The sequence below is a fragment of the Scyliorhinus canicula genome, chromosome 2 (assembly GCF_902713615.1).
Source record: "Scyliorhinus canicula chromosome 2, sScyCan1.1, whole genome shotgun sequence".
NCBI classification, from domain to species: Eukaryota; Metazoa; Chordata; class Chondrichthyes; order Carcharhiniformes; family Scyliorhinidae; genus Scyliorhinus; species Scyliorhinus canicula.
This window is the reverse complement of record NC_052147.1, coordinates 168,025,122-168,051,267: the sequence shown is the minus strand read 5'-3', so window position 1 is coordinate 168,051,267 and position 26,146 is coordinate 168,025,122. Positions and strand designations below refer to the sequence as shown.

At 46.2% G+C, this 26,146-nt stretch overlaps 1 protein-coding gene and 1 non-coding gene across 5 annotated transcripts in view; both read right to left on the bottom strand.

The window, feature by feature from the left end:
* Positions 1–26,146, bottom strand: part of LOC119961672 (diacylglycerol kinase beta) — a 797,376-nt gene that overhangs the window by 590,681 nt on the left and 180,549 nt on the right. The gene's annotated exons all lie outside the window — the stretch shown is intronic.
* Positions 15,667–15,738, bottom strand: trnai-gau. The gene has a single exon. It is a non-coding gene; the product is annotated as a tRNA-Ile (tRNA).

Here is a 26,146-nt window from a genome sequence, read left to right as displayed (position 1 = left end):
ACTTCCCAAAAATTTGCACCAAGTACAGGGCCCCCTCCCCCTTCCGTATCTCAACTTTGCCGAAAGCACTGCACCCTCCAGCCACTACCACAGCCCTTACACACACCCAACATTGGATACAATCTTATATTTGAAACGGTACCTTGTTACCCAGCCCCACCGCTGCATTCCACCAAAGCTTAGCTGTCCTTTAATTCGAGTCCAGCTTTTCTTGTTTGACGAATGACCACGCCTCGTCCGGCGTCTGAAAATAGTGATGCCGTTCCTTGTACGTGACCCATAGCCTCGCTGGGTGTAGCATCCCAAGAGGGATTCACTTGGTTGAATCCAACACGCCTCTTGGCCAGCTCCGCACTCAGGTCCTGGTAGATGCGTATCACGCTGTTCTCCCACCTGCTGCTCCGTTCTTTTTTTGCCCACCGCAAGGCAAGTTCTTTGTCCGAGAAGCGATGACATCTCACCACCATGGCCCTCGGCGGTTCATTCGCCTTGGGCTTCCTTGCGAGGGCTCTGTGCGCCCCGTCCAGCTCCAGAGGTCAAGGGAATACCCCAGTCCCGATCAGCGTCTCCAGCATCTTGGACACAAATGCTCCCGCATCCGATCCCTCCACACCTTCGGGGAGGCCCACAATTCTTAAGTTCTGTCTCCTGGACCTGTTTTCTAGGTCCGCCAGCCTGTCCTGCTACTTCTTGTGGAGGTCATCCTGTGCCTCCACCTTAAGGGCCAATACGACCAACACGTCCTCATGGTCGGATAGCTTTTTCTCCATCTCCTTAATCGCTTTCCCTTGTATTGCCTCAGTTGCGATCATTTGGTCTATTGATGCCTTCATCGGGCCAGAATGCCCTTTTTAAGATCAACAAAGCAGCCCCTAAGGAATTCCTGTTGCTTCTGTGCCCACTGCGCCCATGCACCCTGGTCTGTACCGGCCGCCATGCTGTGCCTCGGCGCCCACTCCACACGCTTCCGTCTGTTGGGACTTAAATGCTTCACCCGGCCACTCCTGGTCCAGCTATCCATACAACAGAAGGGGAATCCTTTTGGCAGTGTTCCCTTCACCAATCTGCCCCAAAAAGTCTGTGGAAACGCCTGAAAAAGGACCGAGAGTCCGTTCCAGACAGGAGCTGCCGAATGCGCGACCTACTCCTCCATGGCCGCCACCGGAAGTCTCGTCACTGCTTCTTCAATGGCCTTGGCGAGATCGTTTCACATTTGTTCCCTCTGCTGCTAGAATTCAGCTGTAATAATGGCCCTCAAGTCAGCTTGAGGCCTTTAAGCTCGCCCTCCCACCGCCTGCATGCTGGAAGAGGCTTTTGTCTTTGCTGCAGCTTCAGCCAAATCTTTCACTGTTTCTGCCGGGTCTGATAACCAAGAGACATACCATTCCTGGGGGAAAGTACTCCTCCAACATTCACCTACATCTTTTCATCAAAATTCCACCCCGTACTGATTAAAAAAGAACCTTGGACAGGAGCTGCCTTGTGTTTGGCCACTTACTCCATCGTCCACACCGGAAGTCCACGTCCATTCATTTCTAAACGACTTCATTTAAACAAAAGACAGGAGAAGGGAGAAAAACTTATTTCGGACTTATTAATTGCAAAATGTGTTTGTCTAACATTTCTGCATCAAAAAGATTAATGTTTTCCTCAAATGAAGGTAAATTCAAAGAAGTGGAGAATTCTGTTGTATGGGAGCAGACATTAATTATAAACAGATGTGAAGTGTTCTTGTGAAGTCTCATTTTTCAAAACTCTGAGGAACTATGACAGCTTATTACACAATTAGTCTAAGTTTTCGAATTGAATACATCTCTGGTAGAATCAGAATTTTGTTTGCTGCAAAGATGGCCCGCAGCAGCATTTCAAGCCACAGGGTCATTAACATAACAAGACAGACTCCCTGACCTCTACTGGGAAGCCCCATCAAAACTGGGCACAAAGGTATCACAGCAGGACTGCACAACTTGGGCCAGGTTATTGTGCAGGGAAAGGACTTGCTTGCTGCGATTACAACTGCATTACAACTAATATGCACATTGCCCTTTGCAATAAACAGCCACTATGTATATTCCAGTATTGCGAGAGGCATAAAGATGACAGCCAGGAAGGCTCACCTACCCACATCAACACTATTGTCAGGTGGGCAAGTCTTGCAGGGCCTACCGCTACCGAGGATGATTTATTACAGACATGCAGCCTACAATTTCCCCATCACAGGAGGCAAATGCCAGTAATCACAATGCACCAGGTCCCCACATTCCTTGAAGAAATATCAGGATTGCAGGACCCTGCTCTCTAGGCTTGTACACATGGAGAGCAACGGTTCCCTTAACATTCCTGTTGATGTACGTGCATGGCTCTGCAATGAGCATCACTTAAAAATGGCTTTGCGTAATATTTAACTAGGAATAAGGGTAAAGTAGGACTTTCCAGGCTCCTGCGTCGCTGCACACATGTGCAGCTAAGTGGGAACATTGAAGGAAGATGAGATGTAGATGATAAGTGTGAAGTGTCTATTTCCTCCCACTCAATTGGGCCTCATGCACATCCACAAATTTAATCACTCCACCGTGTTAAGCTCTCATGGTCACTCTATAATAAGAACTAGAGAGGCTTGCGTTGGGGAGGTTGGATGCGAGGTTTCGGGGGTGGCGGTGAGCAAGGATCAAGTGATTTGGTGATCTATTCATAGGGGAAAAGTTTGCGAGGTTTGAAGAGCTGGAGGAAGGGTACGAGATGCCCAAAGGGAATGGGTCAGTTCAAAACCAAAAGCCAGTACTTTTAAAAACAGCAGCCAGCAAAAAACCGTCAGCAAGACATGGACTAAAATAGACATGGATTAGATAAGGGGTTACAAGAGGATCATTACAATATGATGGAGAGAAGATTACTGTTGAAGCAGCAGAGGATGCTTGTGCTTGGAACACTAATACTAATCTTTATTTTTGGCACAAGTAGGCTTACATTAACACGGCAATGAAGTTACTGTGAAAATCCCCTAGTCGCCACATTCCAGCGCCTGTTTAGGTACACTGAGGGTGAATTCAGAATGTCCAATTCACCTAACAGCACGTCTTTTGGGACTTGTGGGAGGAAACCAGAGCCCCCGGCGGAAACCCACGCAGACACGGGGAGAACGTGCAGACTCCGCACAGACAGTGACCCAAGCCGGGAATCGAACGTGCGACCCTGGTTCTGTGAAGCAACAGTGCTAACTACTGTACCACCGTGCCGCTCTGAGGAACTCCTGCAGTGAGCCCTGAGGCTGAGAAGGTTTACCTCTAATAACCCACAACCATCTTCCTTTGTACCAAGTATGCTCCTAACCAGTAGAGAGCATTTCCCATGATTCCTACTGAGTTTAGCCAATGTCACACTTAGTCAAATGCTGCCTTGGTGTCAAAGTCTCTGGAATTCTTCTCTTTTGTCCATGTTTGGACCGAGCCTGTAACAAGGTCTGGAGTTGAGTGAACTTGGTGAAACTCAAACCGAGGTATAACTAATGAATTGATGGGAGCAACCAAGTGCAAATTTTAAAAAAGGTATTGTACATTTCCATCGCTATTTAGAAATGGGGTAGGAGTTTTTGTCAGAGATTTTTTGATTGTTTTTAAAAAGGATTAGAATTTATTTTTAATAATTCTAGAAAGATTTTTTCACTGCAAGGATATGAAGGCATTACTGCATGGTTCATTCCTGAATGTGCTAAATATAGAACCATTTAATTTACAGTGCAGATCGAGCCGGTCAGCCCATCGAGTCTGCACCAGCTCTTGGAAAGAGCACCTTATTTAAGCCCATGCCGCCCCCTATCGCCATAACCCAGTAACCCCACCTATCCTTTTTGGACACTAAGGGCCATTTAGCATGGTCAATCCATCTAACCTGGACATCTTTAGACTGTGGGAGGAAACCAGAGCACCCAGAGGAAACCCCGCAGACACGGGAGAACGTGCAGACTCTGCACAGACAAGCCGGGAATCGAACCTGGGATCCTGGAGCCGTGAAGCAACTGTGCTAACCACTGCATTACCGTGCTGCCCTCAAATCCTGAAATCCAGATATGCGGCCAAAATAATTTTTGCAGATTATATAAAACATGTTATAACTGTCATTTCATCAAAATAATAAAACTTGGATGTGTTTTGAGTAAATGCCCTACAAAATGGTTCCAATAAAAACCTGTGGTTTCTGCTTGGGTTCGAACATTCCATTTCAGTTAAAATGTTGATGCACTCCAAATTTTTGTTTATTCGTTCATGGGATGTAGGAACACCTGGCAAAAGTCTGTCCTGGGTGGTATTGAGCTTCTTGAATGTATTTGGAGCTGTAATCTTTTTTTAATTTTTTTAATTTTAATTTTTTAAATTTAGAATATCCAATTCATTTTTTCCAATTAAGGGGCAATTTAACGTGGCCAATCCACCTAACCTGCACATCTTTGGGTTGTGGGGGTGAAACCCACGCAGACACGGGGAGAATGTGCAAATTCCTCACAGACAGTGACCCAGGGCCAGGATTCGAACCCGGGCGCCGTAGGCAGCAATGCTAACCACTGTGCCACCGTGCCACCCCTGGAGCTGTAATCTTTGATTACACTTTTGCCTTGTAGATGTTTGACAGGCTTTGGGACCTCATGCAAGTTACACGCTCTAGTATTCCCAGCCTCTGCTCTGCTTTTGTAGCCACAGTATACATATAACATGTCCAGTTAAGTTAATGCTTCCAGGATGTTGATGATGGGGGATTCAGTGATGAAAATGTTGTTGAATGCCAAGGGTAGATTCTCTCTTGTTAGAGGCGGTCATTGCTTGGCACTTGTGTAGCATGACTGTTACTTGCCACTGAATGTTGCCAAGATCATGGACTACTTCAGCATGCAGTGATGTGTTACGGTATATTGTGATTTACATCAAATTCAAAGATTAACTTTTTTTCTTTAAGTGGGGAATCTGTTAGGAAAGAGTTAATGTTCCCTCCGAGTTGGAATTGGGGATTTAGAAACATAGAAAAAATAGGAGAAGGAGAAGGCCACTCGGCCCTTCAAGCCCATTCCACCATTCATTATGATCATGGCTGATCACCCAACTCAGTAGCCTAATCCCACCTTTTGGGCTCAACTACTCCCTGTGGTAATGCATTCCACAGACCCACCACTCTCTGGGTGAAGAAATATCTCCTCATCTCTGTCCTAAATGGTCTACTCCATATCCTCAGACTGTGACTCCTGGTTCTGGACACACCCACCATCGGGAACATCCTTCCTACATCTATCCTGTCCAGTCCTGTTCGAATTTTAGCGGTTTCAATGAGACCCCCCCCTCATTCTCCAGCAAACACAATCCTAACCAATCCAATCTCTCATATGTCAGTCCTGCCATCCCAGGAATCAGTCTGGTAAACCTTCACTGTACTCCCTCTATAGCTAGAACATCCTTCCTCAGATAAAGAGACCAAAACTGCACACAATATTCCAGGTGTGGCATCAGCAAGAAGTCCATTGCTCTATTATCTCCAGCGCATGTTCAACTCTTCTCTTCATATACATATGTTCTTTTTTAATGTTTTACTTACAAAATCTGGTGCCTGTAACTCATTGAAGCAGTCAAGGATCAAAGATTTCAGGAAAATACACAAATTATTGGCCAATTCACTCCGGGGTCTGTGGGGCTGGAATTCACTGCAAGCTCGCCCAGGGTGTCATAACAATATGGTCAAAACAGGATTCTTTTCTGATGACTGCACAGAGTTCAGTATCATTTACAACTCCTCAGATTCCGAAGCCTCAGACCCCGAATACAGTAAAACTGAGACAACGCTCAGGTTTGGGCTGATGAGTGGCAAGTCAGCACACAAGTGTCTTGCAATGACCACCTCCATGAAAACAGAATCTAACTATCTCCCCATCACATTCAATGGCACTATCAACACTGAACTCCCCCATTGCCAATTTCCTGGGGGTTACCATTGACCAGAAACATAACCGGATCAGCTATGCAAATACCATTTTTGAAAGTGAATATTTAATGTTGGCTTCCCAAAATTGTGGTGAGCCAACTTTTGGCAGAATCAGCCTATTTTCTTTCAGAAATGTGTGCCAGATTAGGAAGCAGTGGCACCAGGTTTTCTAATGGAATTAGCCTGTCCCAATCTCATCTGATGCCAAAAGAAGAATGCTGCATGCAGATGTTTCAGATACTCATTCACTGTAAATTCTGAATCCATTTGAGTTGCTGATATTAGAAATGCCAGACAGCAAGTTAATGTGAAATATTAATCTGGGAGAGAATGGGAGCAAAAGATCAGCACATTCTCCTTTCCTCCCAATTACATCTATTTTGTGGCTACTACTTGAGGGAAATGCACAGGACAATCGTCCCTCAAGTCTCCAGCTGAATTTTAATTCTTGAATGAGGAAGCCGATGTTGTAGTGGACAATCACGTTATGTCGAAAGCAGACTTGATCCATCTCCTAACTCCTAACTTTATGCAGAAAATGTTTTCCACCAAATTAACATCCAATGTGAAAATCCCCAGAGTACCACCTAATGGTAACCAGGACAACAGTTTACAACAAATGATTAAGATGCCTTTTAAAGTGAGCCAGAATCTCCAGAATCTCCAAGAAGAGTGACTGAAATATTCCAATCAAATCAATCATGAAGACACATTGATAATAGTTTATATAACCACTAAATATAATTTCAGATCTTTCCAAGAAAGTTAAGTCACAAGTCTGACTTTCAATGTCATGATGTCTTGATCTTTATCTTTCAATATGAAGGCTTATCTGGTAAACCGTTTCTCATGGTTCTGTAGAAATCCTCTCTACTCATGAACAATATTTAAATTTCATTTCAGGAATACATTACTGACATTTATTTTTACTTCATTTTGGAATGAGATTTGACAAACAACAACTTTTACGATAACATTTCCTTTGCTGTATGAAGGCAGCATTTGTTATTACATTAACCTACTACTCTATTTACATCTTTTCAATTTTAGCATTCTTTCTGTATTGAACTTCACATAACTTCAATGGCATGATTTATGTTAGAAGTCTTACAACACCAGGTTAAAGTCCAACAGGTTTGTTTCAAACACGAGCTTTCGGTGAATCCTGAGGAAGGAGCTGTGCTCCGAAAGGTCGTGTTTGAAACAAACCTGTTGGACTTTAACCTGGTGTTGTAAGACTTCTTACTGTGCTCACCCCAGTCCAACGCCGGCATCTCCACATCATGATTTATGTTGTTATCGTCGCAGTGACAAGCTATGATTGACATGAATGTTTGCTGTTATCTTTGCAAGATAAAATTTGAACACTGGAGTGGAGGGATAAAAAGGACAAGGATGCTTGGGGAAACCTTTGGAAAGTTGGAGTGGGGGAGGAAGAAGAAAAAAAAGAGAAAAAAAGACTTGCATCTTTCACAACCACTGGCCATCCCAAAGCACTCACCTAATTTGATTTGATTTGATTTATTGTCACGTGTACCGAGGTAGTGAAAAGTATTGTTCTGCGTACAGTCCAGACAGATTGTTTCATACATGAACAAACAAAGGTCATACATAAATACACAGTGTAAATACATAGACACAGGCATCGGGTGAAGCATATGAAGTGTAGTGCTACTCAGTAGAGAAGATGTATGATGAGATCAGATCAGTCCATAACAGGGTCATTCAGGAGACTGGTAACAGCTGGAAAGAAGCTGTTTTTGAACCTGTTAGTGGGTGTTCTCTGCCCGGTGAAAGAGATTGGAAGAGAGAATAACCCAGGTGGGAGGGGTCTTTGATTATGTTGTACGCGTTTGCAATGCAACGGAAGTTGTAGACAGAGTCAATTGTTGGGAGGCGGGTCTGTGTGATGGACGGGGCTGGGTTCATGACTCTCTGATTTCTTACAGTCTTCGGCCGAGCAGATGCCATACCAGGCTGTGATGCAGCCAGATAGGATGATTTCTATGGTGCACCTGTAAAAATTGGTAAGAGTCAATGTGGACATGCCGAATTTCCTTAATTTCCTGAGGAAGTATAGGTGCTGTTATGTTTTCTTGGTCATATTGTTGACGTGGGTGGACCAGGACAAATAAAGATAAGGATTCTTTATTGTCACAAGTAGGCTTACATTAACACTGCAACAAAGTTACTGTGAAAAGCCCCTTGTCGACATAATCCGGCGCCTGTTCGGGTACACAGAGGGAGAATTGAACCCGCGCTGCTGGCCTTGTTCTGCATCACAAACCAGCTGTCTAGCCCATTGAGCTAAACATCTAAACAACAGATTGTTGGTGATGCGCACACGTAGGAATTTGAAGCTTTTAACCAGCTTCACCTCGGCACCATTGATGCAGACAGGGGTGTGTACGATACCAATCAGCAGGCAGAACACTTGGGGATGGTTTCCCACTATTAAAGGCACGAGGCACTCACACTCCGCCTCTTTCCACTGGGGACATCTACAGAGTGAGTCAGGTTGTATATATCACATAACACCTCCAGCACGTGGCTAAGAGCTAGTCTGGTTCAGTCAGACAGAGCAATCACACTTAGGTTAGCAGAGTCGAACTCACAGAGATCTGTGCTAACTGTGCAACAGATTCAATGCATCAAGGTCTGGAGTATCTTTCAGTTAAAGTTGCATCCAGTTGCAGCTCATGTTATCTCAGTCTGATTAAACAATGCCAAGTTTTATTGACAAAGATAGTGATTGTGCATTACCAATGTTAATGTTGCAGTTAATGAATAAATGTACCTGAATGTATTTAGTGAAAAAGAGAAATTAATACATCAACTTGTCTGTAGTAACAAAGTAACTTTGATAAGCTAAAAAAAAAGACTTCCCCTGGATTTTAGGAAGTCACATATCTCAGTTCAGAGGCAAGAACAATTTCAGAGAAAGATGTCTTCAAGTAAGCACGGCAGCACGGTAGCATGGTGGTTAGCATAAATGTTTCACAGCTCCAGGGTCCCAGGTTCGGTTCCCGGCTGGGTCACTGTCTGTGCGGAGTCTGCACGTCCTCCCAGTGTGTGCGTGGGTTTCCTCCGGGTGCTCCGGTTTCCTCCCACAGTCCAAAGATGTGCAGGTTAGGTGGATTGGCCATGCTAAATTGCCCGTAGTGTCCTAAAAAGTAAGGTTAAGGGGGGGTTGTTTGGGTTACGGGTATAGGGTGGATACGTGGGTTTGAGTAGGGTGATCATTGCTCGGCACAACATCGAGGGCCGAAGGGCCTGTTCTGTGCTGTACTGTTCTATAAGCATGTCAGAATTCTGTTCAGACCCAGTGAAGAGGAATCAATGGTTACTGTGCCAAATAAAACAAAAACTGCTTACGGTATTAAGCATGCAATGTTTTCGCTGAAATTCAAACATGGAAGACGAGGACTGCAGAAGACCCAAGAAAAGGCAGCAAAATGCAGGGGAAGATGGAAGTATTTCTATGTAGCAGTGATAATGGTAATTAGATTAAAAAGGAGCCCAAGGGAGGAACAAGAGATTGAGAGAGGCACAAGGGAGGAGAAGCTCAATGATTTCACTGGAAAGAACAAAAGTCATGTGGAGTGAATATCATTTAGCATAATTTAAACTATAAAGTTAGACTAGATCAATTAATTAGCATAATAATCTACAGCCATTTTAATAATTTAACATAATTAAAACCAATGTTCAATCAATCAATCAGATCAAGGGGTAACATAAAATCTAAATAGCAAAGACTAGCACACTAAAGGGCTCAGAAATTTTCAAAAAATTAAAATCTGATGTATTCAGTTAACAGTTGTGCTAGAAACATTTCAGTTAACTGGCTGCGGGATAAAGTGAAGTCGGCATATGGGAAGTTGCTGCTTGTTGAGTCCCTGCTCTTAATTTTATTTCAATTAACAATTCAATAAATAGAGGCAAGGCAGGACATCTTGGACTCATGAAGTACACAGTCTGCTCAAAGTAGGGACTCTGGGACCCTTCTTGTGTCCTAAACAAACACACGTGAAATAAGACCATAAGGTATAGGAGCAGAATTGGGCCACTCGGCCCATTGAGTCTGCTCTGCCATTCAATCATGGCTGATATTTTCTCATCCTCATTCTCCTGCCTTGTCCCCATAGCCCCTGATTCCCTTATTGATCATGAACCTATCTATCTCTGTCTTAAAGACACTCAGTGATTTGGCCTCCACAGCCTTCTGCGGCAAAGAGTTCCACAGATTCACCATCGTCTGGCTGAAGAAATTCCTCCTCAACTCTGTTTTAAAGGATCGTCCCTTTAGTCTGAGATGGTGTCCTCTGGTTCTCGTTTTTCCTACAAGTGGAAACATCTTCTCCACGTCCACTCTATCCAGGCCTCGCAGTATCTTACAAGTTTCAATAAGATCCCCTCTCATCCTTCTAAACTCCAACGAGTACAGGCCCAGAGTCCTCAAACGTTCCTCATACGACAAGTTCTTCATTCCAGGGATCATTCTTGTGAACCTCCTCTGGACACCATCCAAGGCCAACACATCCTTCCTTAGATACGGGGCCCAAAACTGCTCACAAAACTCTAAATGGGGTCTGACCAGAGACTTATACAGCCTCAGAAGTACATCCCTAGTCTTGTATTCTAGCCCTCTTGACATGAATACTAACGTTGCATTTGCCTTCTTAACTGCCGACTGAACCTGCACATTAACCTTAAGAGAATCGTGAACAAGGACGCCCAAGTCCCTTTGTGCTTCTGATTTCCAAAGCATTTCCCCATTTAGAAAATAGGTGTTGTCAGCTGGAGAAACCCGAGCTGTGGGTGTTGAAACTTGAACAGTAGGTGGTGCACTCATGAAGTTGAGAGTTTAATGGATAGCACATTTCTGGATGTATTCACCTCGCAGCTTAAAGGTGCGGGCAGAGAGGGAATGGGTGACTGCCAGACTAGTTCTGAATACCAGAAAGAGTGATGACCCCTCTGGGAAGTAGTGCAATATCCAGGCCCATGGCACCATAACTGGTGCATGGAGTGGGTGGGTGGGGGTGGATCATAGTCCATAGCGGTACCAATTATATTGGCAGAAAGAGGAAATTTTAGGGAGCCAACATATAGGAGTATAGTGCAGACAATACATGGCTGGAGACATGGTGCAGCGAGGGAGGGTTTTGGATTCCTGGGACATTGAATCAGTTCTGCATGGGAATGGGACATGAACAGGTCAGATGGCTTGAAACTGAACAGAGCAACATGTCGGCTTGGTTTGCTCGTGCTATTGTGGAGGGTTTGAACTAATGTTACTGACATGAGAGTGAGATGGAATGATAGCCCCAATCCCCTTTTGTTTCTGTCTGTAATAAATGTAGTTTTGATAAGTGTTTGATAGTGTTTCCAACAGCACTCCACACCCAACCCTGTTAGTAGTGGTGAATTTAAAAGTCACCAGCAGCTGATTTTCAGGGAGTTAAACAAGGAGTATTATTTATTCACACACACAGCCCAGGGAGGTCTATTGCTATGTCAATCACACAACTCACACTCGAGACAGATACTAGTGTACTTCAACAAATATTAAAACCAAACAGAATAATGAGCAACTCAAATCTCTTTGAGAGTCTAATAAGGAATATGAACATAGGAATTAGGTGCAGAAGTAGACAATTCAGCCCTTCGAGCCTGCTTCACCACTCAATCAGATCATGACTGATCTCTTCCCGGTCTGAAATCCACCTCTCTGCCTAATCCCCATATCCCTTTAATCCACTTTTTATCAGAAATATAACTATTTCCTTCTTGAACCATTTAATGACTCAGCCTCCACCACACTATGGGGCAGCAAGTCCCACAAATTCACCACCATCTATGAGGAGTTAGTTCCTCATCATTGCAGTTTTAAATCTACCACCTCTCAACCGATATAATAATCTTTATTATTGTCAGAAGCAGGCTTACATTGCAATGAAGTCACTGTGAAAATCCCCTAGTCGCCACACTCTGGCACCTATTCGGGTACACAGAGGGAGAATTCAGAATGTCCAATTAACCTTATAAGCATGTCTTTCAGGACTTGTGGGAGGAAACCGGAGCACTGGAGAAAACCAACGCACACACGGGGAGAACGTGCAGATTCTGCACAGACAGTGATCCAAGCGAGAATTGAATCCAGGACCCTGGCGCTGTGAAGCAACATTGTGCTATCGTGCCGCCGATATCTGTGACCTCCTGTTCCAGATTGCCCCACTAGGGGGAACATTTGATCTACATTTACTTTATCAATCCCCCTTAGTAATTTATATACCTCGATCAGATCCCCTCTCATTCTTTTAAACACCGGCGAATACAAGCGCAAACTATTTAATCTCTCCTCATATGTCAACCCTTTCATCTTCGGAGTCAATCTGGTGAACCTCCTCTGAATTGCCTCCAGTGCCCCCACATCCTTCCTCAAATAAGGAGATCAAAACTGGACACAATACTCACGACGTGGTCTCACCGACACCCTATGTAATTACAACACCTCTCTACCTTTATACTCCAGTCCTTTTGCAATAAATGCTAAAATTCCATTGGCCTTTTTTACTACATGCTGTACCTGCACACTACTTTCTGCGATTCATGAACAAAGACACCCAGATCCCTCTGTCCAGACACATTTTGAATCTGCATTCCATTTAGGCAATAATTAGCATTTCTATTTTTTCGGCCAATATAGATAACCTCACACTTATCCACATTAAACTCCATTTGCCATATTTTGGCCCATTCTCCTAGCCTATGTATATCTATTTGTAAACTCTTTACCTTCTCTTCACTACCTGCTTACCCACCTAATTTAGTATAATCTGCAAATTTTGCTATGTTACACTCTGTCCCTGCTTGCAGATCATTTATACAGCCAGAGAAGGACCCATTTATCCTGACCCTCTGCTTTCAATCAACCAATCCTCAATCCAATCTAATACTCTCCCCACAATCCCCTGTGATCTCACCTTCTGGATCAGTTTTTTATGTGGCACCTTGTCAACCGCCTTCTGGAAGTCTAAACATACCACATCCACAGCTTCTCCATTATACACCTTGCTGGTTACATCTTCAAACAACTCAAGCAAGTTTGTCAAGAATTACTTACCCTTCATAAAGCCATGCTTACAATGGTGGATTGAGCGTTGTCTTATCAAATTTTTATTCCTCTCCTTGTTAATGATTGATTCCAGCAACTTCCGCACCACAGAGGTCAAGCTGACTGGTCTATAGTTTCCTACATTTTGCCTCTTTCCCTTTTTCAATAGGGGTGTCACATAAGGCCCGATGCAACATGGCATTTCCAGCCCACTGGGACCTTTCCAGAATCCAGGAAATTTTAAAATATCTTAACCAATGCATCAACTATTTCTGCTGCCACCTCCTTAAATACCCGAGGGTGCAGGCCATCAGGTCCTGGAGATTTATCTGCTTTTAAACCCATTAGATTATTCAATACCTTCTCCTTCGTGATGATTGCTGCACCAAGTTCCTCTGCATTAACTGCAGTTTTTGGAAAATTTTTATTATCCTCTACCGTGCAGACAGAGGCAAAATATTGGTTCAGTGCCTCCACCATCTCGGTGTTCCCTATTGTTACCTCACAAGCATCGTCCTCTGAAGAGCCAACATTTATTTTAGCTATTCCTTTCCTCTTTATATACTCATAGAAGGTTTTGGTATCAGTGTTTATGTTTTCTGCTAGTTTCCTTTCATAGTTCAGCTTAGCTCTATTGATTTTATTTTTAGTCGCTTTTTGCTGAATCTTAAAAGTTCTCACAATCCTCCAATTTACCATGAGCTTTTGCAGAATGAGGTTTCCCACACTGGAATTGAAGTTCGGGGAAGTTCAAACCTAGATTAACTGCAGGATTCCTTCAAAGTAAAGACTATTTGGCAGGGCACATATAGAGGTCTTAATGGCTGTTGTAACCAGAGGTCTAATTTCTTACAGGTGAACCTGAAGTTGTTCAAAACAGGTTGGAGGACTTTAAAAGGCTTTAAGCCTCACAGGTCTTGAAAAGCAGGAAGACACAGCCTTTCTTAGCAGCTGTGATGTTGATGATTTGCAGACTGTCCAGTCTCTCTCAGTTTATAGATTTCAAAATCAAATGGCAGCCTTGATCACATGATGAATGTCCATTCATGTACAATGGAAGGCAGATTATGGGCAGGATTCTGTGATCCTGAGGCTAAGTGTTGACGCTGTCGGAAACGCTGTTGCATTTCTCGACGGTGTCAACATGGCCTCAGGATCAGCAATTCTGGCCCCTACATGGGGCCAGCACGGCACTGTTTCACGCCACTCCAGCAGCTGATCCTGTCATGAACTGGGTGCCGCGGGATCCGCGCATGCACAGTAGGACCGACGCCAACGCGCACATGCGCAGTGGCTCCCTTCAACGAGCCGGCCCCAACGCAACGTGGTGCAGGGCTACAGCGGCCGGCCAGGAAGAAAGGAGGCCCCAAGTCAGAGAGGCCTGCCCGCTGATCGGTGGACCCCGATCGTGGGGCAGGCTACATCGGAGGCCCCCCTGGGTGCCCACTTACCATTTCGCACTGGAGCTTTTGCACTTTTTGATGCCCAGCTGAAATGCAGGGACAAGTAAGAGTTATCAAGGTCCGATGCTTAAGTTGAGTCATTCACTGCTCTCAACATTTTAGGTTTTAAATTGATAGCATATCATAATACAATGGAACATTAGTAAAAACAAAGCTGAAAAAGATCATGGTTTTATTTTTACATGCAAAAATGCACTACAAAGTCCTCTGTTTGAATTGTGGTTGTGTTCCTGGAAATTGCCATTTTAAGTGGAACAATTTTATGTGAATAATGGGATACCATAGGAATCAATGTTAAAGCTGGAGTTCGATTCCATCAGACAATTCTCACCCAGAGAAAAACAATGTACAGGTTGAAACACTGTAGCATACGTGTGCATCATTCAGAGCTGAAATAACTTAAATATAAAAGGAATCATGTATAAATTCAAATTAGATACCACTCAATAGCTTCAAGATGTTTGAAAACATCCAATTTCACTGCCAGGCTGATGGCTTTTCTTGCTTTCTTTGCTGCAGCAGTCACAGTACCCAGCATTTACTAGGGGTTTCCAGCTCATGTTTAAAAGTGCTTTTAAAAGTCTCACCCACAACAGGCACTCCTGAACATCCGAAATTTCAATCAAATTTAAATCCCATTTTTGGCTTGAAAAGAACGACTCTGCTTTGGGTACCTCTAGGTATATATATATTTTTTTTTTAATCGATGTTTCCTCAAGGACAGTTAAAAACTCCTCAACAATGGCGCAAATCGAGTCATGGGACCTGATGTTACAAGAAGGGAGCCAATAAATGACAACAGGTGGCGATGACCAATGAAGATGGACGGCAATAAAGATGGGCGGTGATGATACCAGAATGCAAAAAGCAAGAATCACAACATAAATTGAGGAAAGTGGACCTAAAACAAAAACATCTTTAAATCAAAATGACTTAATAATAATGATCGCTTATTGTCACAAGTAGGCTTCAATGAAGTTACTGTGAAAAGCCCCTAGTTGCCACATTCCAGAGCCTGTTCTGGAAAGCCGGTACGGGAATCGAACCTGCGTTGCTAGCCTTGTTCTGCATTACAAGCCAGCTGTTCAGCCCACTGTGCTACACCAGCCGTTAAAAGATAATTAGCAGAGAATGGTTTTGATCCATCGACCTCTGGGTTATCGGCCCAGCACGCTTCCGCTGCGCCACTCTGCTCCCAAAAGCAGGGTGACCGAAAATGAGGCTTCCTATATTTTAACATGGTCGGCAAGAATTAATGGCCACGCTGTGCTTAAGTGAGAGCACGACGAGGACTTTAAATCATGGACGAGGCCAAAAAAAAGAACCATGCAGGGTGTACATCAGTTTGCAATCTAACCAACCCACCCCCAGTGGCAAAATCAGGATCCCGCCGTAGCATGGCGAGAAACCAATAATAACCACTTAAGGCCAATCTCGATACAATTAACAGGAGATGGGTGTCTCAGCACCCTCAGGTCCACTATGCCAACCCCTGGACCATGTGATCCCATTCGGGATGCCAACCCTAGCCCGCCTGCCCCACCAACCATCCATAACACCCACTGACCGTGGGAGGCTCCTGGCCACACGGCTGAAGGCTATTGCTAATTGGGATATCGGCAATCTTAGTTAACTGAGGACTTCACACATCCCAAGTGGTTCCCGTGGTTAGACGTGCCATGTAGAATGTGGGGGTTATTGCTTAGCATCCCAATCAGATCGTGATGCTTGGACATTACAGGAGGTAACACCTGGGACGCAGCGACCAACACCCAGGGGCAGGGTCCCAGCACCGGGGGTATTTCCATAACCAGAAGGTGGGAGTGGGCACCGGGGAGGGGACCAGCACCCGGTCCTCGCAACATTACATGCCAGTGTCTGGGGTAGAGGGTTTGGGGTCCAGTGACCAGGGGTACCCCCCTGATCGGAGGTGCGTGGGCAGGGCATGTCAGATGGGGGGGGGGGGGGGGGATATGGAGAGTCCTGGGGTGGAAGACACCACTGGTTGATAGTTTCACACCCTCATCAATCCCTCACAGATATTCCACGGTATTGACGATATCTTGGACCCCTCAGAACTTGTCCTGGTGCTGCTGCTCGCAGGCTAGGCGGCAGAGAAGGCGGCGACAACAGCATCAACGGAGGCATGAGGCAGCATCCCATGTGCAGCTCCCCCCCCCCCCCCCCCCCAAACCAAACCCGAGGAACCAGCTGCCCACCAGACCAGGGAGGGACTCAGAGGGGAAAGCCCACCATTGCCGGGATATCCCAGGTCCAAGGGGTAATAGATGGCACGAATGTTGCCTTGTGCGCATTGGGCCGCCTGGTAGCGCCCTTAATCAACAGGAAGGGGTTCCACTCACTGAACATCCAGCTCGTGTGTGACCACTGCCTGAAGATCATGCACGTGTGCGCACGCTTCACAGGGAGGGTACAAGACAGCTACATCCTGAAGCAGTAGGACAGCTCCGATCTCTTCGAGGACCACCCCAGGATAGTCGGTTGACTCTTGGGGACTAAGGGGTACCTGCTGAGGACCTGGTTAATGACACCAGTATGGAGGCCGGTGACCAATGCGGAGACCAATACAAAGAGGCCCAAACGGCCACCCAGGCTATCATTGAGCGGACTCCTCAAAATGTGGTTCTGCTAACGTGACCACTCTGCTGGTGCACTGCAGTGCACCATGCCCACCCACACCCCCCTCCCCGATGGCTGCCCTCTTTGTCCTCCACAACCTCGCACAGCAGTGAGGCAATGCTGGAGGTGGAGGGGGGAGGGGACATGTGGCCACCTCAGGGGATGAGGAGGTGCCAGATCAGGGGGGGCTGGAGGACGAGCCTGGGAAGGACCCGCAGGAGAAGCCGGAGGATGGAGAACACGTGGCAGCGGTGAGGGTCAGGTAAGTCCGGAGGACCAGAGAGACCCTCATCCTCCCCTGCTTCACATAGGACGTGGCCACGTCCGTCATTTCCCCTCCCCCATCCTTTTGCCTTCCCTCTCCCCTTTTCCCCTTTACCATAGTTCTCCCCCCCCCCCACACAATTCCTTTATTAGGGCCCCCCCCCCACACAATTCCTTTATTAGGGCCCGTTTTATAAAGTAGGAAGCTCTGGAGTTAAACATGCAGCAAGTATGAATCTGTGACAACATTTATCAGAAGGCAAAACACATTTTGAAACATACATGACTTTGTCCACTAACTTATGCTGATATTTCTCATTAATAAGCAAGACTTTCAGACTGGAATTACAGTTGACATATCAAGAATCCCGTTAATTGAGCTACCAGGCCGATGAGACTACTGCCCAACTGACTGCCAAGAACCTTTAACGTTTATGTATCCTTACGTTAATTAATCTTTTTGTCATCTGTTGATATTTCAACATTTTAAAGCTAAACATCTATGGGTCCCTCTACTGGACAACCTGCAACCAACTTATTTTGAAGCAGCAGATTTCTTCCAAAATATAAGCTCCTGAACTGAATGGTTCTGCACATTTTCAATGCACCATTATTATACTCGAACATATGCTATTATGGTAAACAAAGGTAAGTTTTAAACTGAATACTGTTGAAAAGAAAAACATGTTGCCAAAGATTTTGCTCTTGCAGTCATCAGGTCTCGCAAGAATGTCAAATTTCAAATGATCAGAACAATTTAAATTTAGATTGATAGGACATAATGGTGCTGATTGCTTGGCAAGTTCAACTCTGATTGGCTGAAGAATTGCCATGGAGGACAAAGTGGGGAGCAATAGGCTTTCCACGTTTCCAGATAATTCAGAAAAAGTGCAAGACTTGAATATATGCCTTCTGCCTGCAAGGAACATGCTTTTTGATGGAATCAGCTAATCTCTAGGATATATGCTCATGTACCTGGACCTGACATTGCATTAGCACTGAAATTCAGACACAGTCTTGCCGAGTTGTGTGGCAGGTAGAAAGTCTTTTTGGGCTGATGACAGCATCCCGTTAGTGGAACATAACATTCACTTAGCCGCTGAATTGTAACAGCATGAAACGGGCTTGCCTATCTTGTTCAGATTTTTGAGCTATTTTGCCTGAGGGTAATTTGAGGTAGATCGGGCATTTAAGGTAAGCCAGGTCCAAAAGTGGTAGCCTTTGACCCATTTGTGAGTTTGCATGACATACAGTGAACAATGATCTGAACAGGATAGCTATTGTCCACACAGAATTTTTGAGATGGAGCAGTTAATTCACACCTTCTTGACATGCTAGTTGATAAGTCTACGGAGGAAGTAATTTCATACTGGTATAATGCAATGGCTATGCAAGTGGCATTTTCCATTACATGATGCTGTTGTCAGTCCAAAAAAGACATCTATTGGTTACATAACTGAGCAATATAATTTCTGAATTTCAGCATTGGTGCGATACCAGGTACATAGGTCATATGTCCCAGCGACTGTCTGATTGAATCAAACAACACATGCCTACAGTTGTTTGCAATGGAGTACAGCCCATACTTTCAAAACCCAAAACCAACATTTTGTACGGTCTAGGAGGGTGGGGACAATCGAAACCCTTGAAGAGTGTAAAGGAAGTGGGAAGGTACTAAAGCGGGAAAATAGGAGGGCTAGGAGGGGGTCATGAAAAGTCCTTGGCAAGTAGGATTAAGGTGAATCCCAAAGCTTTTTATTCATATGTAAAAAGCAAGAGGGTGGCCAGGGAAAGGATTGGACCACTTAAGGACAGTGGGGGAATCTATGTGTTGAGCCAGAGGAAATGAGCGAGGTAGTAAATGAGTACTTTGCATCAGTGTTCACCAAAGAAAGGGACTTTGTGGAAGATGATTCTTGGGAAGGGTATGTGGACAGTCTGGATCATGTTAACATCGAAAAGGAGGTGGTATTGAGTCTTTTAAAAGATATTAAGGTAGATAAGTCTCCTGGGCTGGATGGGATTTACCCCAGAATACTGAGGGAAGCAAGGGAGGGGTCTTGATTTACAGCTTTGTATCCACATTGGCTACAGGTGAGATCCCAGAGGACTGGAGAATAGCTAATGTGGTACCGCTGTTTAAGAAACGAAGCAGTAATATCAATAGACCGCTGAGCCTCACGTCGGTAGTAGGTAAATTATTGGAGAGAATTCTCAGGAACAGGATTTATACCCATTTGGAAACAAATGGACTCATAAGCGATAGACAGCATGGTTTTGTGAACGGGAGGTTGTGCCTCACTAACTTGATCGAGTTATTTGAGGAGGTGACAAAGATGACTGATGAGGGGAGGGTGGTGGATGTTGTTTACATGGACTTCAGTAAAGCCTTGGACAAGGTGCCCCATGGCAGACTGGTACAAAAAGTGAAGTCACACGGGATCAGAGGCGAGGTGAAGATGGGTACAGAACAGGCTCAGTCACAGAAGGCAAAGTACAGCAGCAGAAGGGTTTTTTCTGAATAGAAAGTTGTGGCTAACAGTGCTCCACAGGGATCTGTGCTTGAGCCACTGATGTTTGTAGTGTACATAAACGATTTGGAGGAAAATGTAGCTGGTCTGATTAGTAAGTTCGCAGATAACACCAAGGTTGGTGGAGTGGCAGATAGTGTTGTGGATTGTCAGAAGATATAGCAGGACATAGATAATGAAATTAAATGAAAATCGTTTATTGTCACAAGTAGGCTTCAAATGAAGTTGTGAAAATGTGAAAATCCCCTAATCGCCACATTCCGGCGCCTGTTCGGGGAGGCTGGTACGGGAATTGAACCGTGCTGCTGGCCTGCCTTGGTCTGCTTTCAAAGCCAGCGATTTAGCCCTGTGCTAAACAGCCCCTTGTTGGAGACTTGGGCAAAGAGAGTTTAACCCGGACAAATGTGAGGTAATGCATTTGGTAGGTCTAACAGAGGGGAAATATACAAGAAATGGCAAAACTTTTGGGAATATAGAAAATCAGAGAGATCTGGACGTGCAGGTCCACAGATCTTTGAAGGTGGCAACACAAGTGGACAAGGTAGTCAAGAAAGCATATGGAATGCTTGCCTTCATTGGACGGGGCATTGAGTATAGAAACTGGCAAGTGATGCTACAGTTATATAGAGCCTTGATAAGACCACACTTGGAATATTGCGCACAATTCTGATTGCCACACTACCAGAAGAATGTGGAGGCTTTGGAGAGGGTGTACAGGAGGTTTACCAGGATATTGCCCGGCCTGCAGGGTGTTAGATATGTGGAGAGAGGCTGAATAGACTCAGACTGTTTTCATCAGAAAGACAGAAGTTGAGGGGTGACCTGATAGAGGTCTCCAAGATTACGAGGGGCATGGATACAGATGGGCAGGCACCCTTTCCCAGGGTGGAGGGGTCAATCACCAGGGGCATAGTTTTACGGTCCATGGGGCAAAGTTTAGAGGAGATTTGCGAGGCAGGTTTTTTAAGTAGAGTGTGCTGAGTTCCTGGAACGCGTTGCCAGAGGAGGTTGTAGAAGCAGAATGTTGCTCTTTTATCTTTACTAATAAGAACCACAAGATGAGAGTACATTCAGTGTATTGGACAAATGACTACACAGCCAGTATCTTAGTTCAATTATTGTTTATTATTAAACACAGGCTTGGTTCTATGCATAATAATATCCACGAGGCTACACATTAAACTATACCTGACAGCTTAAATGACCTTTACTTAACTTTCAAGTGACCGGCTCTGTGCAGGTTAGATAAGGCCTTTATTTGAATCCCCACATGTGGCGGCTGGAAGTTGTCAGATACGTTTAGGCTGCGGCTCATCCTTCAGATAGCGATCGCGGATCCTTGAACTTGGCTGGTCGATGTCCTGCAGTTGGTGGGGCAGAGGCCAGTCCCAAAAGAAAAAGAATATTGGTTGCGCGGTTCCTCTTATCCTCTGATCTTTCGTGCTCTTTTGAGCGGTCCCAACTCGGAATCCAATGGATCAATAGGATTTTGATCACCCTCATCGATTCTGGACAATTAGGGGTGAGTAACTTGATAGCTGGGTGGGTCCTAGTTGTTATTGTCCGAGGCACGTGGGCACTCCCAAATAAGGTGAATAGGCACTCCTGAGTCTGTTACTGCTGCTATGTTTCAATCTGTGTCCCATTGTCCTGGGGAAATCGGTGATTGACCTTTAGCAGGTGCAAGTTTCTGTGTAGGACTGGTTTCTTCTGCACAATAAACAGGGGCTGTGTATCGTCTGTGTACCAACCTGACCACAATTCCCATTATCCTTTGTGTGCGGCCATTTTAGATGGCCACAAGATACATCAATGGCGTTCAAAAGGCATCTTGACAAATATTGTTTTGGATCGGTATAGAGCACAAGGAAATGCTGAGGGTTTTGGCAAAGGCTGGTATCATGACTTGGAGGGCCGAAGGGCCTGTTCCTGGGCTGTATTGTTCTTTGTTAAAATGTCTTCTATTAGATGTGATTCTGCAATTGGACAGCACTTTTTGAACAATCCCATGTGCGCTAATAGCTACATTCACAATCAATTTAAGATAATTAGTCCAGCTCATAACGTGGCTCATTTACACTCGAGAAGTTTCATTCATTAGTATACATGGTCCTATCCTTTGTAAACAAAGGCATATGTAAAGTTTTCTATCTTTTTTGAATTATTTGGGGAGTCTAAAGTTGCTTTCTCCATGGCAACGCCTTGTCCAGAGTTGACTTGCCAACCCATCAGCACCCTTCTCTCCTGTACAATAAACTGTCATGTGAAATTTGGCATTTCTTGCGTTTGTCCTGATAAGTGCAAGACTGAAAGCTTTGCCAACATTTCTCGCCTTTCAGCAATGCCGATGAAATTATAGACCATTTAAAAATATTATTTTCAATGGCCCAGCTTATGTGGACATCAAGTGGGGACAGGAAGATGCTAATTCACCACCTGCAGCTGAATAGCCTTTCAAGTCACTTTCAAAGAGCAGACAATTACAGCAATGACCATTTGAGGTGAGGAGGGTCCCTGATGCACATAACCACAAGTTGATGCAATGCAAGTGGATATGGGAAAATTATTTTGTGCTCATCGGAACAGAAGTCGGTCATTTAGTCCCTCAAGCTATTTCCATCACTCAATGACATCATAGCTGTAGACATAAATCTATCAATCCCAGATTTAAAATTAACAGTTGATCTGGTTGTTTGTGGAAGGTAGTTCTGAACCTTGGATGTAGAAATACTTCTCATTTCACTCATCAAAGATCTGGTTCTAATGTTTAGGACATGTCTCCAGACCTAGGCCGGGCCAACCAAAAAACAGTTTCTTTCCATCTACCCTCGGTTTCCTTAATATCTTGAAAACTTGGACTAAAACAACCTTAACCCTTTTAAATTCCACAGAATGTAATCTCAGCTAGTGTAACCTTTCCTCATAATTTAACCTCCGGATTCCAAGCATTATTCTGGAAAATCTATTCTGGTAAATTCTACGTATAAAGCCCACAACCAAACATAATAATCTAGGTGTGATTATTGTAATCTGCAATGATCTCACCAATTTTCATTAAAACCCGAGATGGACTTCCGGTGGCGGCGATGTACGAGTGAGCCGCACATTCGGTGGGCTCTCACTCCGGCGGGGCTGAACAGTTGATTCCCCGCGATAACGGGACCACGGGGGCGGCAAAAAGGCTGCCGGGAACAGAAGAGGAGAGCGGGCTGCAGCAGATGGAAGTATGGGAGGCCAGCAGGTGAGGAAGAAAGAGAGAGAGAGAGACGGAGGCAAGGAGGAAGCTGACCTGAAGGGTAAGATGGCGGACCCACGGACCTTCCTTCCTCCAGGACAAAGGAAAAAAAAAGTTTGGAGTTGCTGAGGAGGGACAGCTTGGACCCACTTCAGATGCCCAGGAGGTAAAATTCAAGGAGCTGGGTGAAGGAAAGCGGCAGCGAAGGCGCTGAGGAGCGGGCTGCGGCACATGGAACAGCGGGATTCCAGAAGGCAGAAGAAGAAGGAGAAAAAGGGACAGAGACAAGGACCGGAAGAAAATTACCTGGGACCTAAGATGGCGGACACACGGACCCCGGACTCAGCAATCCAGCTGGCGCTGGATAACATGCTCCAGGTAATGAAGTCCAGTTTTGAAGCGCTGAAGCGGGACAGCTTGGACCCAATCCAGAAAGCGGTGGATCAGCTGAACCAGAGGCTGGACGCCCAGGATGTTAAAGTTAAGGTGCTGGGAGAGGTGGTGGAGGAGCAGGCGGATGCGCAAACGGTTGCAGCGCTAGAAGTGGACGGCCTGAAAGAGCGGCAGAGAAGACTGCTGGACAGAGTGGAGGAGCTGGAGAATAGAGTCCGCAGGAACAATCTGAGGATGGTCGGCCTCCTGGAGGGGGCGGAGGGAGCTGATGCTGCAGCGTTTGTAGCAGACCTGCTGAAGCAGCTGATGGGGGCCGAAGCCTTTCCGCGACCGCTGGAGCTGGAGGGGGCACACAGATTGCAGGCAAGGCAGGGGCGGCCGGGCGGACCCCCCCGCCCGATGGTGATTAGGTTCCACAGGTTCGTGGACAAGGAGCGGGTGCTGCAGTGGGCAAAGAGCGCCAGGAGCAGCACGTGGAACAACAGTGTTCTCCGCATTTATCAGGACCTAAGCCAGGAGGTGGCTCGGCGGCGAGCAGCCTTTAAGAATGTCAAGGAGGTGCTGTTCAAGAAGCACGTGACGTTTGGTCTGCTGTTCCCAGCTCGGCTATGGGTCACGCACCAGGGTCAACACCACTACTTCTCTGAGCCCGAAGAAGCGATGGATTTTGTGAGGGACTTGGGGCTGGTCCCGAAAGGAGGCCCCAAGGACGCGAGTTAGGGCCCGAGGATTTCTGTGGGAAGGAACGCCGAATGTGCCTGGACTGCTGCTCAACGGTTTGCTGGGCCAAGGGGGCCAAGCGGAACATTTGAGACTCTTTCCTTTGTTCATGGACATTTATGTGCTTTTTCTCTTTTTTCTGTGGTTTTTTCTTTTTTTTTCCTGTTTGGGCTGGTTTGTGCTTTTTGTGCAGCTCGCGGAAGACACTGGAGCCGGCTTGCCCCAGTGGGTGGGGAGGAGGACGGGAAACAAGGGGAATGGGACAGGAAGGCGCCGGAGTGTTGAGTCACCGGGCTAGCAGATTGGCTAGTCAAGGAAGTCAGATGGGGGGGGGGGGGGGGGGGGGGGGGAAGTTACAGCCAGTAGATGGCAGGGGTGGGGGTATTGGAGGATGGGGTTAGGGGAGGGGGGGGGGGTTGGTCTGCTGACGGGAGAGGGACTTGAAATAGGCACTGGAAAGGAGGTCGAGGGTGGAGGCAGCCAAAGGGCGGGCCAGGAATGGCACGACGCACGGGTCAGGGGCCGGCCCGAGAAAGGCTATGGCTGACCGGCAGGGTGGGGGGGGGGTGGGATGTGCCCCCCAACCAGGCTGATCACCTGGAACGTCAAGGGACTGAATGGGCCGGTTAAGAGGGCGCGGGTGTTCGCGCACTTGCGGGCCCTGAGGGCGGATGTAATTATGTTGCAGGAGACACATCTGAAAGTGTCAGACCAGACCAGGCTAAGGAAGGGCTGGAATAGCCAGGTCTCCCCACTCGGGCTTGGACTCGAAGGCCAGAGGGGTGGCAATCATGATCAACAAGCGCGTGCAATTTGAGGCAGAGGGCATAGCCGCAGACAGGGGGGGCAGATACCTGATGGTACGGGGCAGACTGGAGGGGAGAAGAGTGGTGCTGGTGAATATATATGCCCCGAACTCGGATGACGTGGACTTCATTAAAAGAGTGCTGGGGAAGATCCCGGACTTGGATTCTCGCAGGCTAATAATGGGAGGGGACTTTAACATGGTCCTTGACCCAACTTTGGATCGGTCGTGTCCCAGAACGGGTAGACTCTCAGCAATGGCAAGGGAGCTGAAAGGGTTTATGGAGCAAATGGGGGCAGTGGACCCCTGGAGAGAGGGACAGCCAACAGGAAGGGGCTACTCGTTTTACTTGCACGTCCACAAAGTATATTCCAGGATAGATTTCTTTGTACTAAGCAGGGACTGTATGGGGAAGGTAAAGAACACGGAATACTCAGCAATTACCATTTCAGACCATGCCCCGCATTGGGTGGACCTGCAGTTCGGGGGAGCGAGCTATCAACGCCCGCAATGGAGGCTAGATGTGGGACTGCTGACGGAGGAGGGGATCTGCGAGAGGCTTCGGAAATGTATAAAAAATTACCTGCAGGTGAATGACACTGGGGAGGTCTCAGCGGCGACCGTGTGGGAGGCGCTAAAGGCAGTAGTGCGGGGGGAGCCGATTTCAATTGGGGCCCACAGAGCCAAGGCAGACCGGGCAGAGATGGATAGATTGGTCAGGGAAATGGGTTGGATAGATGAAGAGCACGCGGAGTCCCCGGGGGAGGTTTTACTCAGGGAGAGGCAGAGACTACAGGCGGAACTGGGGGCACTATCCACGAGCAGGGCCGTGGAACAGCTTAGGAAGGCGAGGGGAGTGGTGTACGAGTATGGGGAAAAGGCCAGCAGACTGTTAGCGCAGCAACTCAGGAGGAGGGAGGCGGCCAGGGAAATAGGTAGAGTGAGGGACGAGGGGGGGCGCAAAGTGGAGGATCCGGCAGAATTGAATAGGGTATTCCGGGACTTCTATCGTAA